This window comes from Lissotriton helveticus, chromosome 2_2, assembly GCF_964261635.1.
Source record: "Lissotriton helveticus chromosome 2_2, aLisHel1.1, whole genome shotgun sequence".
Taxonomy (NCBI): domain Eukaryota; kingdom Metazoa; phylum Chordata; class Amphibia; order Caudata; family Salamandridae; genus Lissotriton; species Lissotriton helveticus.
In genome coordinates, this window is record NC_136060.1 from 75,852,114 (window position 1) to 75,864,253 (window position 12,140).

General features: G+C 42.6%; 1 long non-coding RNA gene across 1 annotated transcript in view; it reads right to left on the bottom strand.

Moving 5' to 3' along the window:
* Positions 1-12,140, bottom strand: part of LOC144821277 (uncharacterized) — a 386,922-nt gene that overhangs the window by 340,415 nt on the left and 34,367 nt on the right. The window lies entirely within an intron of this gene.

Consider the following 12,140-nt stretch of genomic DNA (forward strand, 5'->3'; position numbering starts at 1 on the left):
GCAACATGGTAAAATTAACTGCCAGACCGGACATAGTCTCAAAACGCCTTATCAGGTCGTAAATTGGTACTAAGGGTTGGCGTAGGTCACGAAGATAAACAATTATGTCATCTGCATATGCCGAGAAGAGGTGTATGGTGTGTCTGAGTGGTATTCCCATTTTTGCGGGAATCTCTGTCTCATTGCTATCGCCAGGGGTTCTAGAGCCAGTATAAGAATAAGAAAGGGCAGCCCTGTCTCGTCCCCCTGCGTACCAAATATTCACTCGAGACGTGTCTGCCCGTCCTTGCCCTCGCCGTCGGAGCAGTGTACAGCAGCCGGAGCCATTTCATGAATCCTTCAGGCATCCCAAACCGTGGTAATGCCCTGAGCATATATTCCCAGTCCAGCGAATCGAATGCTTGCTTCAGGTCTAGGGAGAGACAACCTGCATGTGAAAGTGCTTTGGCGTTTCCGACATCAAATGATGCAGTTTCCTAATATTTAGGGAAGTGCTACGTGCTGCCAGGAACCCCGTCTGGTCCACGTGTATCAAGCATGAGAGGAATGGTTGCAACCTGTTAGCGAGCACCTTACTTAGTATTTTATACTCTGTGGGAAGCAGTGATAGTGGGCGGTAATTAGCCATGTCCATGGGGTCTCTGCCTGGCTTCGGCAGTGATACTTCCAGTGCCTGAGTAGTGGTGAGGGGCAGTTCACCCGCATCCCACACTGCCTTATACAATTCAACTAGCTTGGACACCAACGTGTCTGCATACACGGCATAAAATTCAATGGGAAGCCCATCCATACCGGGGGTCTTATTACGAGGAAGTCCCTTCGTAGCAGTCCTGATTTCATGCGGAGTGATGGGCCCTGTCAGGTCTTTCTGCGCCGGGGGCGGCAGCGTTGGACACAGCAATGGGGATAAAAAAGCATCTACTTGTTCCGTGGGCACTCCCTCAGGCGCACTGTATTGAGGAACCAGAATTTTATCTAGGCCCAGTTAAAACGTATAACTGGCATTAGTAATTAGCGTGGTGTAGCTGTCTTACTAATATAATGATTCGGACATTAACTCATATTTGCTTAAGCATGCCCGTGTATTCTCATACACGGTCTGTCTATTAACACGCAGATACCACTTGACTACACCAGCGCCATTTTGTGGCCTAGTCTGCTTCCTGCATTGATGCAAATCTCCTGTTCGCCTCGCTGAGACACGTTCCCTTGTGAAATAGTACAACTGTAGCAACCTGCTGCTTCTGCACGTTAGGCCTGTCAAGGTTATAGGTGGGGGTAGCGTAGGCATGCACATTCCCGGGGAACGTTGCACGGACTCTCTCGAAGTTAGCAGAAGGGAGTCACCCACTCGACCTTGCTATAATGAGCTGAGCTATACTGAGAAGGGATTGTGTTCCATATATGGTCTTTCCTTTGCACCAACCTGTACCAGCCTGTATTTTTCCATCTTAGGTAACGGTTTTCGAATTGCAACAGTATATATGTGATTTGCTGATAATGTGCCAGCAGTCTTCTTGGCGGACCTCGTGGAGTTAGGTCGCAAGGAGCTCCTCTGGCAGAGCTTGTTTGTTATAATAAACGATTGGACCTTCTACACTGCTGACTGACTCATTATTGGTAATTGGCACATGGGTTGTCTGTAAGTATGGTATGGGTTGGGTGGTGATAATATTTTCGGTACTTCAGTTGGCGACTCCGCCGGGACTCCCCGTTGGGGTCGTCCCTCTGTAATCAGAAACACGGGACATTGAAAAGGGTGATCTTGATCGAGGGGAAAGGATCGACCGAAGAATTGGGGTTCGCTCCGCTCTCCCGATCAAGAGAGCCCCGCTGCTAGTGACCCCATGCCGGAGTCCTTTTTGGTGTAACCCAAGAACGGATCATGTTGGTCCATAGGAGTTGGCAGTAGGGAACACCCAATCGGACCTGAGTGCACCAGGTGAGTGATTCGTCTTGTTTCATGTTGGATATCTTTTGGATTCGAATTTGGAATTTGGTGACTTTTTGGTCACGGAGAACTCGCATAAGGGGGTCTGACGGGGCAGTAGTGAGGCTGCACGGGCAGACGCTCCTGTTTTGGATTTGGAAATAACTAGAGATTTGGGCCGGATGCCTTGGTGTAACTTGTGGAGAAGTATACACCCGGCTGGACTGCTCTCGGAAACGCCGGGGGTTGAGATTGGGTAGCACTCGGACAGATCTGGAGCAACGCTTGAAAAAGCAGGCTTAGCCGGAATAGTCCGGGAGGTGAACCATGAATTCCGTCGGATGATCCGTAGGTCGGTCTGTGGTTTAGAGGAACCTGTGTGGTAATCTCTAGGCAGTCTAAGGACAAGACTGTTTGTTTCTCTTTGGGACCTTTTGAGATTATTGGAAAGAGTTCTCCATAGGTGGGAGTCGACGGGCTCCACCTCTTGTTTGAAAACGGAGTTTGTTGTATTGTTTTATGTTAATATGAAAATGTAAATATGCTATGAGCGTGAGATTGTGTGAGTGGATTTTGAATACAAAACATGGCCATGTGTATAAGAGTATTGTAAACAATAATTCTGTAAATTCTAATACCTTTTCCTTTCAGCTAGCGGTGTAGAAAAAGAACAATGCCGTGCTTCAGTAAGCTATGCTGTGGCTGTTTTGGCCAAGGAGGTACAAGGTTGGATGAAAGCCAGCCCGCCCCTCCAGAGGGAACTCCTAGCCATGATATGTACTGTAAGCATGGTATCGAACCCCTCCTATTTAATACATTGTGGAATAAATATACTAAAGACAATGTAGGACTCCAGTGGCCAAAGACGGGATCTTTTGATGAGAAAAAGATCCAGTACTTGCAGGAATGCCTGTTCGCCAAACGAAGCAGGCAGTCCATGTTTGATACCCTTAACAAATGGCAGAAAGAGGCAAAATGGAGACGTATACGGCCTGAGAAGTTAATGAAGATACAGCAAGGGCAAACTGTAACTCAGAAAGCCATTGCTCATGACAAAAATAGAACTGAACAGAACATTGAGTATGCCGATAGACAGTTTAGGTTACAGGTGGATGGAAGTTATGTGACCCGAAATGAGGCAGAAGATGAAATAGAGGATTTGTTAAATGTACGACCACCACCCCCGTATGCGCCCCAGAGGGTGTACCCTGCCCTTCCTCTTCAACCGGTCACAGCTCATCCGGCCTCCGCCCCGGAGGCAGACGTGTCTCTCGTTCCCCTAGGTACTACCCGTACCATTCCTACCTCATCGAGAGCCACGGCTACTCTTATTCCGGATGTGCGGTCCACCCCGACCACATCTCAGATAGTGCTAGCAGCCCCGAGTCCCATTTGGACCTCCCAGTCGGCTAGTACGACTCCCGGAGCTGGGGTGCCCCTATCATCAGAGGAACTTGGGGGTATGCAGGCGAGGCGGTTATTCACTAGAGCCTCCGTGGAATATGGGGAGAAAGAAGCAGTAGCAGGTCAGGCAGCCAAATGGATGCGGGACAATATATATACAGTAGCAGATTTGTGGAGTACCATAAAGGATCTTGAACCAGTCATGCAACAACACGCGCTGTATAAAATGTCTTGCTATCTTATTGAAGCCTGGGAAGTATGTTTTCAGGATGGGATGGCTCCCCAAATACTATATAATATTCGAGATTGGACCCATAAGTTCAATATGGACCCCACCGAGGTATATAAGAACGTAGAGACGTTGGTAAAATATCGTGGCAGAATGTTTACTAAAATTCCCAATTGGACCTCTCAGCACCCCATGAGGGAGGTGCATCCTATTTTCCATCCCGAAATCCCAGAACTTCGTGATAATGCGGACCAAGTTGTACGAGCTTGTGTAGATACTCGTTTTCAAGAGCAATGGGTGTATACCCCCTGGAAGAGAAGTGAGGTCCTTGCCTTGAAATCGCAATTACCAGATCCCCGGAAAAAAAACACGGCCTATTAAGCAGAATTGACTGAGGCTGGGCCTCAGCGGTAATGACCTTAGCAGACATAGAGTTATTTTTCGGGTTGCTAGTGCCGGTTGATATATGGCGACAGGTACACAACACAGATCACTCTGTTGAACTAGGAGGGACCTGGGACAAACTGAAGGGTTGGGATCGGCATCGAAAACCCGGGAATAAGCCTAGAAACTAAATAATAAAAAGCAAAAATAATTGCCTATATGCACACACTGATTCCCCCTCGAAAAGTTGACTGGGACAAATTGACCGCCTGCAGACAAAAGAAGGACGAGAGTGTCTCTGACTTCTTCACCCGGTTGGAGGGAGTTTTAATTGATTTCAGCGGGCAAGATTTAGCGACAGAAGGTGGGGTACGGTTGTTTGTAAATAGGTTTGTAACTAATTTGGCTCCCGAAGTTTCTGCCCGATTGCAGGTGGCCGAGAGTACTTGGACCACATCTACCCCTTCTGTGATACTAAGTATGGCCCAATACTAGGAGCACAGGGAAAATGAAAGTAAAGATAAAGTTGAAAAGAAGGCAAAGGACCTCAATACTCGAGTATTGTTACAGCAAGTTGTTTGGGGACAAGGAGGGAGAGAAGTAAGAGGGACAGTATCCAGAGGGGAGGGGACAGGCCGAGGCACAGGCCGAGGTGCAGGCGCGGGCCAGTCACTGGGCATAAATCAGTGTGCATATTGTAAACAGGAAGGACACTGGAAAGCTCAGTGTCCACTACTACTTGCCCAGAACGGAGCGGTTAGGGGACGAGGCCATACCACAGTACAAGATTGCACCAGCAGGTGAGCGAGCTTTGCTCTCTATCATACAGGATTTGATTGATAAAGGGGTGGTTGAAGAGACAGCTGCGAATGTTTGTAACAGTCCGATTCTCCCGATCTTGAAGAAATCATCCGAACCAGGACCACAAGGGGCTGGTGACGCATATCGGTTTGTGATCGATTTGCGCAAGGTCAACAAGATCGTAGTACCACAGTACCCCGTGGTGACTGACATCACCACTATTCTTACCATGATCCCGCCCGCTGTCCAATATTTTTCGGTCATCGATCTGAAGAACGCCTTCCTCAGGATTCCTATTCATCCCAATAGCAGGCAGATCTTTGGATTCTCATTATCTGGGCGAAGCTTTAGATTTTGTCGTGCTCCCCAAGGCTATACAGAGAGTCCGAGCATTTATAGTCAAGCCCTTAAAGCTCTGTTGGACGACCTAGTCCTACCTGATGGAAACGTGCTTTTACAGTACATGGACGACTTGTTGATAGCGTCCGACACGTAAGGCGGGTGTAAGGAGGCTACAGTTAAATTGTTACACCACTTGGCAGCGAAGGGTAATAAGGTGTCCTTGTCTAAGTTTCAATACTGTCAACAGGAGGTGATCTACTTAGGTCATCTACTGTTGAAGGAGGGTAGGCGATTGACCCCTGAACGTATTAACACTATCTCTAACATGTCTGTTCCTTGCACCCAACGAGATGTTCGTGCTTTTTTTGGCATAACCTCTTACTGTCGCCAATGGATACCTAATTTTTCTCTTCTTGCTAAACCTTTATTACACTTAACGACTAAAGATGTGCATGAACCCCTCCTCTGGACCGATGAATGTCAGTATTCTTTTACTTCTCTGAAATCTGCTCTTTGTTCTGCACCCGTCTTGGGTACTCCTGACTACCGTAAACCCTTTGTACTATATGTGCATGAGGTCGACGGTTGTTCACTCTCTGTGTTAACCCAAGAATTCGGTGGTAAGCAAAGGCCTTGCGCTTACTTGTCGGCCACATTGGACAATGTGGCCAGAGCACTTCCAAGCTGTCTGAGGGCCACGGCAGCTGTCGCGGTGGCCATCCGACAGTCAGAAGGACTCGTCTTGAATTCTAGCCTAACTGTATTGGTGCCGCATGCTGTGGATGTACTGCTAAACAGAACTAAGACACAGCATCTTACGAGTGCACGCCTCACTGGGTATGAATTAACGCTCTTCGCCCCACATATTACGATTATGCGATGTGCCACCTTAAATCCTGCCACTTTGCTGCCACTCCCTTCGAATGAAAACGTAAATGATGTACATGATTGCATATTTCAAAAGGAAGAAGAAATGAAGGGTAGAGGTGACCTCGGTGTACAGTCATAATATCGAGTCTTTTATTTCGACTGGACAGAATATCGAGTAAAAAATATAGAATGGACATAATATCGACTAGACATAATATAGACAACAAAAATATCGACTAGAGAAAATTAATATCGAATAGAATGGACATAATATCGAATCAAAAATATAGAATGGACATAATATCGACTAGACATAATATAGACAACAAAAATATCGAATTTAAGGTAAGTTAATAATAATTTTTATTTTTTGTGTAATATAAGTCTGTAGCGGGTTGTGGGTTTATAGGGGAATAGGGTGGGAAGTAATTTATTTCTAATTAATTAAATATGTTAATTTATTTATTAATATCTATTTAGAATTAATTGTTAATTAATTATTAATTGGTAATTAATTAAAATATAATTGGTAATTAATTATAATTGATTAATTGATAAATATTTTAATTTTAGTAATTTATTTTCTGTAGCGGGTTGTGGGTTTATAGGGGAATAGGGTGGGAAGTAATTTTATTATAATTAATTAAATATGTTAATTTATGTATTGATATTTATTTAGAATTAATTGTTAATTAATTATTAATTGGTAATTAATTAAAATATAATTGGTAATTAATTATAATTGATTAATTGATATATATTTTAATTTTAGTAATTTATTTTCTGTAGCGGGTTGTGGGTTTATAGGGGAATAGGGTGGGAAGTAATTTAATTATAATTAATTAAATATGTTAATTTATTTATTGATATTTACTTAGAATTAATTGTTAATTAATTATTAATTGGTAATTAATTAAAATATAATTGGTAATTAATTATAATTGATTAATTGATAAATATTTTAATTTTAGTAATTTATTTTCTGTAGCGGGTTGTGTGTTTATAGGGGAATAGGGTGGGAAGTAATTTAATTATAATTTATTAAATATGTTAATTTATTTATTGATATTTATTTTGAATTTATTGTTAATTAATTATTAATTGGTAATTAATTAAAATATAATTGGTAATTGAAAATAATTTATTAATTTTTAAATTGTAAATTAATTTATTGTTAATAGGTAATTAATTAGTATGAGTAGGCAATTTTTATAATTAAATATTTTTTTTTGTATTTATAAATAAATATTTAATATTTTTATACACTTTTTTAATATTTTAATTATTTGTAATTGGTATTACTATTTATGTTATTTATATATATTTGTGAAGTATTTACTTTCCCTACTATTGCACTCTCTGAAGTTGGAATAGTAATTTTAACCCCTACGCTATCCAACACTTTCCCTACTGTTGCACCCACTGGAGTGGGTATGCAACGTTTACAACGCTACTTTTACTATGCACTACCATTACAACAAAACTTTTAAATTGCACAAACTTTTACAACGCATACATTTACAAAGCATGTTTTTAAAATGCAGATACCGTTACAACGCATACTATTACAATGTAAGTATTAGTAAGTATATAATTATTTTAAAAAGGTTATATGTTTGGGATTTTGGGTAAAGGGGTATTTTTAGGGTTCAGGGTCAGTTTTCAGTTTTTGGGTAAAGGGGTATTTTTAGGGTTCAGGGTCAGTTTTCAGTTTTTGGGTAAAGGGATATTTTTAGGGTTCAGGGTCAGTTTTCAGTTTTTGGGTAAAGGGGTATTTTTAGGGTTCAGGGTCACTTTTTAGTTTTTGGGTAAAGGGGTATTTTTAGGGTTCAGGGTCAGTTTTCAGTTTATGGGTAAAGGGGTATTTTTAGGGTTCAGGGTCAGTTTTCAGTTTTTGGGTAAAGGGGTATTTTTAGGGTTCAGGGTCAGTTTTCAGTTTTTGGGTAAAGGGGTATTTTTAGAGTTCAGGGTCAGTTTTCAGTTTTTGGGTAAAGGGGTATTTTTAGGGTTCAGGGTCAGTTTTCAGTTTTTGGGGTAAAGGGGTATTTTAAGGGTTCAGGGTCAGTTTTCAGTTTTTGGGTAATGGGGTATTTTTAGGGTTCAGGGTCAGTTTTCAGTTTTTGGGGTAAAGGGGTATTTTTTGGGTTCAGGGTCAGTTTTCAGTTTTTGGGTAAAGGGGTATTTTTAGTGTTCAGGGTCAGTTTTCAGTTTTTGGGGTAAAGGGGTATTTTTAGGGTTCAGGGTCAGTTTTCGGGTAAAGGGGTATTTTTAGTGTTCAGGGTCAGTTTTCAGTTTATGGGTAAAGGGGTATTTTTAGGGTTCAGGGTCAGTTTTGGGTTTTTGGGGTACAGGGGTACTTTGTAAAAATAAAGTTAAATTACATTTAAATTAAATTTATTTAATAAAATTAAATTATATTAAATTATATTATAATATTTTTTATTAATTTATATTCAAAAAATTATTATATACTTACCAATACTTACGTTGTAATGGTATGCGTTGTAAAGGTATATGCGTTGTAAAATCTTGCGTTGTAAATGTATGCGTTGTAAAAGTTTTTGCGTTGTAAAAGTTTTGTTGTAATGGTAGGCATTGTAAAAGTATGCGTTGTAACGTCATACATCCCTGGAGTGGGAATAGTAATTTTAACCTCTACGCTATCCAGCGCTTTCCCTACTGTTGCACCCACTGGAGTGGGAGTAGTAAATTTGACCTCTACGCTATCCAACACTTTTGCTAATGTTGAACTCACTATAGTTGTAACAATAAATTTTAAACATTTTCTAAAATGTTATATATGTTTATTTAATAATATGTTTATATATATATATATATATATATATATATATATATATATATATATATATATATATATATATATGTGTGTGTGTAATTTTTGGTGATATAATTTTTTTAATTATATAAATTATTTATTATAATTACATTTTTTTTTTATTATTTCTAAGTTTATATTAAATATATTTATTACTATATTAGTTTTAACTTAATTTTAAGACATTTAAAAAAATCGATATTTTGACAGTCTATATTTTTGTAAGTCGATATTTTGGAGTCGATATTTTGGTACTTACCTGTTTGAAGATAGGGAGTCGATATTTTGTCAATCGATATTTTTGACTCGATATTTGTGTATCTCGATATTTGTGTCGTCGATATTATGTCAGTGATCCGGTGACCTCACAGACATTCCTCTATCTGACCCCCAAGGGGAATTGTATGTGGATGGGTCTTGTTTCAAACTAGCAGATGGCACAACAAAAGCTGCATATGCAATCACTACATTGAAAACAGTAGTTGAGACTTCTCGAGTACCCTATCGGTCAGCTCAGGCGGCTAAACTGGTGGCATTACTGCAAGCTTGTGAACTGAGTGAAGGGCTAGAGGTCAACATTTACACAGACAGCCAATACGCCTTCGGCGTGGCCCACAGCTTTGGGCGGCTGTGGAGGGAGCGGGGCTTCCTCACCTCTCATGGCCAGAAAATACAGAATGGTCCACTAGTGTTGTGACTATTAGATGCCCGACTTTGCCTAAAAAGCTAGCCATCATAAAATGTAGCGCTCACAAGGCAGTAGTGTATGAAGTGGGCGAGGGAAACGCCTTTGCCGATCAGATTGCTAAACAGACAGCTCAGTCCATGATGTCTACTATGTTTGTAACATCTTCTGCAAGATGGGTGGAGGAATCTGATTTGCTTGACAACACCATAGAGAGTGTAAAAGAATTACAAAGGGAAGCCACCCCGGCTGAACTAGCGCGGTGGGAACAGGAAGTGGGGAGGCTAGATGAAAATGATTGTTGGGTTGATTTAACGGAAAAGCAAAGATGGCTACTGCCGAATGCTTTGGTACAGGCTGTCGTGACTATGGCTCATGGTCCAGCTCACGTGGGGGCTAAAGGAATTTGCGCCTTGTTAGACCCAGTATGGAATAATCCCAATATCCAAAAGACAGCTGTCCGATTAGTCCAATACTGTATGATTTGCTTGCAACATAATCCAGGAAAAGCAGAGAATGTTCTGAGTGGATGTTTTGCACCCCCAACACTGCCGTTTGAAGTACTCCAAATGGATTACATCCACATGGAGCGCGTCAACAACCTAGGATATGTATTAGTAGTGGTTTGTGCCTTCAGCAAATGGGTTGAGGACTGCCCGACTAAAGAGAATACAGCTCTAGCCACAGCAAAGGCCCTTTCAAGGAGTTTATCCCTCGATTCGGGCTGCCTCGTTTGATCTGGTCGGACAATGGGGGGCACTTCCATGGGGCCCTTGTTAAACACATTTGTAATGGCTTACAGATACGACAGAAATTCCATGCAGCTAGACACCCCCAGTCGGCAGGGTTAGTAGAAAAATATAATGTAATTTTGAAGCTCAAAATGGCAAAAATCCAAGAGAGCACTGGTCTGAAGTGGCCTGACAGTAAAGAAAAGGGGTTTCTTCCCTTGGTGGACAACTAAAATTACATACACATAGTGATTGTCTAGGTCAACTAAACACATAAAATAGGTTCTGCACACTGTAATACACCCACACAATAGCAATATAGTTTTGTTGTATATTTAAAAAAAAAAATTCTTTCTGTGTGTTATGCTACTTAAAAACAAATTATTCACTGCGGTTGGCCCCCCATCTTGCCGCACTGGTACATCCAGATCAGTCTGGCTTTATGCCAAACCGTAATACCTCACATAATCTGCGCCGTCTACAGGCGGTGCTAGCTCGCCGAGAGTACATACAGGAACCGGCAGTCCTTCTCTCCCTTGATGCCACTATGGCGTTTGACACCGTGGAATGGCCTTATCTATTCGCGGTGCTTCGTCACATGGGCTTCGGCCCCAAGTTCTGCGCATGGGTCCGCCTGCTTTATACCGGCCCCCTGTCTCAGGTAGCAGCTAATGGTCATATCTCCAGGGATTTCCCGCTCGGTCGTGGGACGAGACAGGGCTGCCCGTTGTCCCCCCTACTGTTTACGCTAGTCCTTGAGCCGTTGGCGATTTGGGTCCGGTGGGAACCATCCATTAAAGGTATCCGGTGGTCACCGTCGTGGGGGGATCGGATATCTCTCTACGCAGACGATATCCTTCTCTATCTCACCTCCCCTAAGAAGTCGATCCTAGAACTGCTTAATGTCTGCGAGAAGTTTGGGAGAGTTTCGGGATATAGAATTAACTGGACTAAATCAGTCTTATTCATTCTTGCTGGCTGCCCACCCTCCCTTCTGGTGGACTGTCCGTTAAGTTACACTGACACCCCTTTTAAGTATCTGGGAGTTTACGTCTCTTCTAATCCAGACGAATTCCACGCCCTAAATTTGAAACCTCCCCTGGAACGGTTCAATAGGGATGTAAAGGTGTGGCGCTCCCTGCCTCTTACCCTCCTGGGTAAGGCTGCCCTGTTCAAGATGATGGCGCTGCCCCGTTTTCTGTACCTCCTTGAGAACACACCATTTCAGGTCCCCCCTCCTACTTGAAGGCCAACGCAGCGGCTGTTTCCACTTTGCTTTGGGACGGGAAGCCTGCACGTACTGCGCAATGCAAACTGGTGAAGGACTGGTACGATGGGGGTATAGCACTCCCTAATATTGAGCTGTACTATTGGGCTGCCCATCTGAAGCAGATCAATTACTGGCTACACGCCCCACAGGCGGAACCCGCCTACTTGGCGGACAGGCAGAGTATCGAATCCAGGGGGCTATTAAGAAGCCTTTATACTGGGCCCGACTCGTCACACGGTTCAACTCTGGTATAAGGCACATAGACACCTTCAGTGCGCGAACATTATTACACAAATGACACCCCTGTGGGACTCATACAGGCTGGGTTACATGGGCAACAGCAAGGGGTTCCAGGCGTGGGACGCCATAGGTATTTCCGTTGTGGGAGACCTCTGGAAAAAACACAAAATGGTAGACTTTGCTTTCCTACAAACCAAGTACGATATGGCCCAGTCCGAACATTACAGGTACATGCAAATAAGACATGCACTTCAGGCAGTCATCCCGACGGGAACGACTCTGCAGGAATCCACCCCTCTGGAAGACAGGCTTCTGACTGAACATATGACCCACAAAGCGACCTCCTACATATACCGGAAACTAGTTAACAACCTCCCTGACATGCTGTCCAAATTACGTTCGAGTTGGGTGGAGGATA